This window comes from Daphnia pulicaria, unplaced genomic scaffold, assembly GCF_021234035.1.
Source record: "Daphnia pulicaria isolate SC F1-1A unplaced genomic scaffold, SC_F0-13Bv2 h1tg000034l, whole genome shotgun sequence".
NCBI lineage: Eukaryota > Metazoa > Arthropoda > Branchiopoda > Diplostraca > Daphniidae > Daphnia > Daphnia pulicaria.
The window spans coordinates 36113-43556 of record NW_025804779.1 but is presented as its reverse complement, the minus strand read 5'-3'; the positions used below and the strand labels follow the sequence as shown (position 1 = coordinate 43556).

Sequence of the window (7444 nt, the reverse complement as noted above, 5' to 3'; positions counted from 1 at the left end):
GATCATACTTCACAGGATCATTTCTGTAGTATATCTTGACTTGTTTCCCACCAGAAACTTGTCTCCTTTCAACCCACGATGACGAGTTAAGACGCTGGGTTTCTGAGCGTGAAACAGGCTGTGAGTGTAGCTGTCTCGACAGCATCAAACACAGTCATTGAGGACCGTTTCCGTTAAATCCATGTGAAATAGCGGAAGGAAACTAGCGTGTTCAGAGTGGTTGAGATGATAAAACAAATTTAAATTCTTGAAAATCTAAAGAGATACATCTTAATAATAATTCCAGGTATTCGTGTCCTTAAATCATCTGCTTGTATGGCAAAATAAATTGTGAAAGTGAGGTTGGTCAATTTGAGGATGTGTCATGACTTTATGATCGTATTGCATTCTTTTAGTTATTGTTATTTAATCATGATTAATTATCGTTCAGAGCTTTTGTCGTCACTGTCTTTTGTGGCTAACTGTCATTTTTAATTTTCTCGTTCCGGGGATGTCCGATCAATGAGCCAACAATCCAAGTGTCATAAGGCTAACGATTGCTTCCCTTACTTAGCTTGCGTTGCATAAGGATCTCAGAGTCAGAGAGATTAGATAGAGCTGCCCGAAGAAACCACCAACGTACAAGCCTCTCGGCTGTGCCGTGCGCTTCGCGCTTTACTTAGCTTGCGTTGCATAAGGATCTCAGAGCCAGAGAGATTAGATAGAGCTGCCCGAAGAAACCACCAACGTACAAGCCCTCTCGGCTGTGCCGTGCGCTTCGCGCACGGCGTTTCAAATATCTTTCAGCAACAAAGAGGTTGGAGGACGTCTAGTAGCCTCTCGGCTGTACGCCGAGAGGCTTGTACGATGGTGGTTTCTTCGGGCAGCTCTATCTAATCTCTCTGGCTCTGAGATCCTTATGCAACGCAAGCTAAGTAAAGCGCGAAGCGCACGGCACAGCCGAGAGGCTTGTACGTTGGTGGTTTCTTCGGGCAGCTCTATCTAATCTCTCTGACTCTGAGATCCTTATGCAACGCAAGCTAAGTAAGGGAAGCAATCGTTAGCCTTATGACACTTGGATTGTTGGCTCATTGATCGGACATCCCCGGAACGAGAAAATTAAAAATGACAGTTAGCCAAAAATAGTGGCGTTTGGAAATATTATCAAATTTTATATTCGGTTGTCCATTGACAAATGTACTTATATGTCCTCGTTTTAACGTACAGCCGAGAGGCTTGTACGTTGGTGGTTTCTTCGGGCAGCTCTATCTAATCTCTCTGGCTCTGAGATCCTTATGCAACGCAAGCTAAGTAAAGCGCGAAGCGCACGACACAGCCGAGAGGCTTGTACGTTGGTGGTTTCTTCGGGCAGCTCTATCTAATCTCTCTGACTCTGAGATCCTTATGCAACGCAAGCTAAGTAAGGGAAGGCAATCGTTAGCCTTATGACACTTGGATTGTTGGCTCATTGATCGGACATCCCGGAACGAGAAAATTAAAAATGACAGTTAGCCAAAAATAGTGGCGTTTGGAAATATTATCAAATTTTATATTCGGTTGTCCATTGACAAATGTACTTATATGTCCTCGTTTTAACGTACAGCCGAGAGGCTTGTACGTTGGTGGTTTCTTCGGGCAGCTCTATCTAATCTCTCTGGCTCTGAGATCCTTATGCAACGCAAGCTAAGTAAAGCGCGAAGCGCACGGCACAGCCGAGAGGCTTGTACGTTGGTGGTTTCTTCGGGCAGCTCTATCTAATCTCTCTGACTCTGAGATCCTTATGCAACGCAAGCTAAGTAAGGGAAGCAATCGTTAGCCTTATGACACTTGGAATTGTTTGGCTCATTGATCGGACATCCCCGGAACGAGAAAATTAAAAATGACAGTTAGCCAAAAATAGTGGCGTTTGGAAATATTATCAAATTTTATATTCGGTTGTCCATTGACAAATGTACTTATATGTCCTCGTTTGTTTGGCTAAGGTTGGTGTGTATTTCGAACAGAAAGTACAGCCGAGAGGCTACTAGACGTCCTCCAACCTCTTTGTTGCTGAAAGATATTTGAAACGCCGTGCGCGAAGCGCACGGCACAGCCGAGAGGCTTGTACGTTGGTGGTTTCTTCGGGCAGCTCTATCTAATCTCTCTGGCTCTGAGATCCTTATGCAACGCAAGCTAAGTAAAGCGCGAAGCGCACGGCACAGCCGAGAGGCTTGTACGTTGGTGGTTTCTTCGGGCAGGCTCTATCTAATCTCTCTGACTCTGAGATCCTTATGCAAACGCAAGCTAAGTAAGGGAAGCAATCGTTAGCCTTATGACACTTGGATTGTTGGCTCATTGATCGGACATCCCCGGAACGAGAAAATTAAAAATGACAGTTAGCCAAAAATAGTGGCGTTTGGAAATATTATCAAATTTTATATTCGGTTGTCCATTGACAAATGTACTTATATGTCCTCGTTTGTTTGGCTAAGGTTGGTGTGTGTATTTCGAACAGAAAGTAAGCAAGCATTAGAACTAGATTTAGAGGCGAATATGGTCGGGTAATGGCGACTGAATTGATGTCAACGGCCACACCACATAGAACTCACCCGGTCTCGTCAGCTCCCGGAAGTTAAGCTATGTCGGGTCCCGTTAGAGTACTTGGATGGGTGACCGCTTGGGAATACGGGATGCTGTTGGCATGGTGTAATTTTATTTTTGCTCCCCAAGTTAGATGAGACATGGAATATAATGTATTCTTTAGGTATTAGTTGAAAAGGGTATTGCTGGGACTTTGATTAATGATACCATATATTGTAGAACGCATGTTTGTTTGATCTCGGTAGTTTTAAACGACAAAAAAAAAGATAGAGGTTTGGCTATTTTGTTGAGGCTGTTGCATGACGCCCCACTCACTGGCACGATCCCACTACTGCCGAACACGGGAACTTTTGGCTGCTAGGTTTTCCCTCCTGACCCACTACGCTCCTCCTTAGCTAACCTGCACCTACTAGATTCCTCTAGCAGATCCATGCTGATGTCAAGCTTAGTGCGGGCACCTGATCAACATGCGGTATCACGAAACAGGGCTCCTAAACTCAAGCCATCCACTCTACCAAGCCTCCCCGAAGCAGGATTATAGGTGCACGCCAAACACCCAGCTGATAAATGGGCTCTCAATCGATAATACATTACTGTAATAAATTGATTTGATGAGCACGCGGATTCTTTATTGTGTCCAAAATTGGTCTCGTCACTTGTTCTATAACTATTAAAGAGCTTCTCGGTGTTTCAATAAATGAACAAAATGCAAGACCTGACAATGTATGTACTGTGTGCGTCAAGTATTGCAAATCTCAATTTAATATTCCGAAATATCGATCTATGCACTGTAATTTACGCCAAAGCTCATTGATCGTACAAACCTTATTTAGAGTTCTGCAAAATAACATTGCATTTAAGATCATACTTCACAGGATCATTTCTGTAGTATATCTTGACTTGTTTCCCACCAGAAACTTGTCTCCTTTCAACCCACGATGACGAGTTAAGACGCTGGTTTCTGAGCGTGAAACAGGCTGTGAGTGTAGCTGTCTCGACAGCATCAAACACAGTCATTGAGGACCGTTTCCGTTAAATCCATGTGAAATAGCGGAAGGAAACTAGCGTGTTCAGAGTGGTTGAGATGATAAAACAAATTTAAATTCTTGAAAATCTAAAGAGATACATCTTAATAATAATTCCAGGTATTCGTGTCCTTAAATCATCTGCTTGTATGGCAAAATAAATTGTGAAAGTGAGGTTGGTCAATTTGAGGATGTGTCATGACTTTATGATCGTATTGCATTCTTTTAGTTATTGTTATTTAATCATGATTAATTATCGTTCAGAGCTTTTGTCGTCACTGTCTTTTGTGGCTAACTGTCATTTTTAATTTTCTCGTTCCGGGGATGTCCGATCAATGAGCCAACAATCCAAGTGTCATAAGGCTAACGATTGCTTCCCTTACTTAGCTTGCGTTGCATAAGGATCTCAGAGTCAGAGAGATTAGATAGAGCTGCCCGAAGAAACCACCAACGTACAAGCCTCTCGGCTGTGCCGTGCGCTTCGCGCTTTACTTAGCTTGCGTTGCATAAGGATCTCAGAGCCAGAGAGATTAGATAGAGCTGCCCGAAGAAACCACCAACGTACAAGCCTCTCGGCTGTGCCGTGCGCTTCGCGCACGGCGTTTCAAATATCTTTCAGCAACAAAGAGGTTGGAGGACGTCTAGTAGCCTCTCGGCTGTACGCCGAGAGGCTTGTACGTTGGTGGTTTCTTCGGGCAGCTCTATCTAATCTCTCTGGCTCTGAGATCCTTATGCAACGCAAGCTAAGTAAAGCGCGAAGCGCACGGCACAGCCGAGAGGCTTGTACGTTGGTGGTTTCTTCGGGCAGCTCTATCTAATCTCTCTGACTCTGAGATCCTTATGCAACGCAAGCTAAGTAAGGGAAGCAATCGTTAGCCTTATGACACTTGGATTGTTGGCTCATTGATCGGACATCCCCGGAACGAGAAAATTAAAAATGACAGTTAGCCAAAAATAGTGGCGTTTGGAAATATTATCAAATTTTATATTCGGTTGTCCATTGACAAATGTACTTATATGTCCTCGTTTGTTTGGCTAAGGTTGGTGTGTATTTCGAACAGAAAGTAAGCAAGCATTAGAACTAGATTTAGAGGCGAATATGGTCGGGTAATGGCGACTGAATTGATGTCAACGGCCACACCACATAGAACTCACCCGGTCTCGTCAGCTCCCGGAAGTTAAGCTATGTCGGGTCCCGTTAGTACTTGGATGGGTGACCGCTTGGGAATACGGGATGCTGTTGGCATGGTGTAATTTTATTTTTGCTCCCCAAGTTAGATGAGACATGGAATATAATGTATTCTTTAGGTATTAGTTGAAAAGGGTATTGCTGGGACTTTGATTAATGATACCATATATTGTAGAACGCATGTTTGTTTGATCTCGGTAGTTTTAACGACAAAAAAAAAGATAGAGGTTTGGCTATTTTGTTGAGGCTGTTGCATGACGCCCACTCACTGGCACGATCCCACTACTGCCGAACACGGGAACTTTTGGCTGCTAGGTTTCCCTCCTGACCCACTACGCTCCTCCTTAGCTAACCTGCACCTACTAGATTCCTCTAGCAGATCCATGCTGATGTCAAGCTTAGTGCGGGCACCTGATCAACATGCGGTATCACGAAACAGGGCTCCTAAACTCAAGCCATCCACTCTACCAAGCCTCCCCGAAGCAGGATTATAGGTGCACGCCAAACACCCAGCTGATAAATGGGCTCTCAATCGATAATACATTACTGTAATAAATTGATTTGATGAGCACGCGGATTCTTTATTGTGTCCAAAATTGGTCTCGTCACTTGTTCTATAACTATTAAAGAGCTTCTCGGTGTTTCAATAAATGAACAAAATGCAAGACCTGACAATGTATGTACTGTGTGCGTCAAGTATTGCAAATCTCAATTTAATATTCCGAAATATCGATCTATGCACTGTAATTTACGCCAAAGCTCATTGATCGTACAAACCTTATTTAGAGTTCTGCAAAATAACATTGCATTTAAGATCATACTTCACAGGATCATTTCTGTAGTATATCTTGACTTGTTTCCCACCAGAAACTTGTCTCCTTTCAACCCACGATGACGAGTTAAGACGCTGGTTTCTGAGCGTGAAACAGGCTGTGAGTGTAGCTGTCTCGACAGCATCAAACACAGTCATTGAGGACCGTTTCCGTTAAATCCATGTGAAATAGCGGAAGGAAACTAGCGTGTTCAGAGTGGTTGAGATGATAAAACAAATTTAAATTCTTGAAAATCTAAAGAGATACATCTTAATAATAATTCCAGGTATTCGTGTCCTTAAATCATCTGCTTGTATGGCAAAATAAATTGTGAAAGTGAGGTTGGTCAATTTGAGGATGTGTCATGACTTTATGATCGTATTGCATTCTTTTAGTTATTGTTATTTAATCATGATTAATTATCGTTCAGAGCTTTTGTCGTCACTGTCTTTTGTGGCTAACTGTCATTTTTAATTTTCTCGTTCCGGGGATGTCCGATCAATGAGCCAACAATCCAAGTGTCATAAGGCTAACGATTGCTTCCCTTACTTAGCTTGCGTTGCATAAGGATCTCAGAGTCAGAGAGATTAGATAGAGCTGCCCGAAGAAACCACCAACGTACAAGCCTCTCGGCTGTGCCGTGCGCTTCGCGCTTTACTTAGCTTGCGTTGCATAAGGATCTCAGAGCCAGAGAGATTAGATAGAGCTGCCCGAAGAAACCACCAACGTACAAGCCTCTCGGCTGTGCCGTGCGCTTCGCGCACGGCGTTTCAAATATCTTTCAGCAACAAAGAGGTTGGAGGACGTCTAGTAGCCTCTCGGCTGTACGCCGAGAGGCTTGTACGTTGGTGGTTTCTTCGGGCAGCTCTATCTAATCTCTCTGGCTCTGAGATCCTTATGCAACGCAAGCTAAGTAAAGCGCGAAGCGCACGGCACAGCCGAGAGGCTTGTACGTTGGTGGTTTCTTCGGGCAGCTCTATCTAATCTCTCTGACTCTGAGATCCTTATGCAACGCAAGCTAAGTAAGGGAAGCAATCGTTAGCCTTATGACACTTGGATTGTTGGCTCATTGATCGGACATCCCCGGAACGAGAAAATTAAAAATGACAGTTAGCCAAAAATAGTGGCGTTTGGAAATATTATCAAATTTTATATTCGGTTGTCCATTGACAAATGTACTTATATGTCCTCGTTTGTTTGGCTAAGGTTGGTGTGTATTTCGAACAGAAAGTAAGCAAGCATTAGAACTAGATTTAGAGGCGAATATGGTCGGGTAATGGCGACTGAATTGATGTCAACGGCCACACCACATAGAACTCACCCGGTCTCGTCAGCTCCCGGAAGTTAAGCTATGTCGGGTCCCGTTAGTACTTGGATGGGTGACCGCTTGGGAATACGGGATGCTGTTGGCATGGTGTAATTTTATTTTTGCTCCCCAAGTTAGATGAGACATGGAATATAATGTATTCTTTAGGTATTAGTTGAAAAGGGTATTGCTGGGACTTTGATTAATGATACCATATATTGTAGAACGCATGTTTGTTTGATCTCGGTAGTTTTAACGACAAAAAAAAAGATAGAGGTTTGGCTATTTTGTTGAGGCTGTTGCATGACGCCCACTCACTGGCACGATCCCACTACTGCCGAACACGGGAACTTTTGGCTGCTAGGTTTCCCTCCTGACCCACTACGCTCCTCCTTAGCTAACCTGCACCTACTAGATTCCTCTAGCAGATCCATGCTGATGTCAAGCTTAGTGCGGGCACCTGATCAACATGCGGTATCACGAAACAGGGCTCCTAAACTCAAGCCATCCACTCTACCAAGCCTCCCCGAAGCAGGATTATAGGTGCACGCCA

General features: G+C 43.7%; 5 non-coding genes and 1 pseudogene across 5 annotated transcripts; all 6 read left to right on the top strand.

Moving 5' to 3' along the window:
- On the top strand, positions 1 to 221 carry LOC124316812 (the record flags this gene model as incomplete). Its single annotated transcript, XR_006911998.1, has 1 exon — positions 1 to 221. It is a non-coding gene; the product is annotated as a small nucleolar RNA U3 (small nucleolar RNA).
- A 2318-nt stretch (positions 222 to 2539) lies between these two features.
- Positions 2540 to 2660, top strand: LOC124316790 (annotated as a pseudogene).
- Positions 2661 to 3417: 757 nt separating this feature from the next.
- LOC124316810 lies at positions 3418 to 3639 on the top strand. Its single transcript, XR_006911997.1, has one exon. It is a non-coding gene; the product is annotated as a small nucleolar RNA U3 (small nucleolar RNA).
- A 1072-nt stretch (positions 3640 to 4711) lies between these two features.
- On the top strand, positions 4712 to 4830 carry LOC124316789. The gene has a single exon (XR_006911978.1). It is a non-coding gene; the product is annotated as a 5S ribosomal RNA (ribosomal RNA).
- A 754-nt stretch (positions 4831 to 5584) lies between these two features.
- On the top strand, positions 5585 to 5806 carry LOC124316809. The gene has a single exon (XR_006911996.1). It is a non-coding gene; the product is annotated as a small nucleolar RNA U3 (small nucleolar RNA).
- A 1072-nt stretch (positions 5807 to 6878) lies between these two features.
- LOC124316788 lies at positions 6879 to 6997 on the top strand. Its single transcript, XR_006911977.1, has one exon. It is a non-coding gene; the product is annotated as a 5S ribosomal RNA (ribosomal RNA).
- Positions 6998 to 7444: the final 447 nt, after the last annotated feature.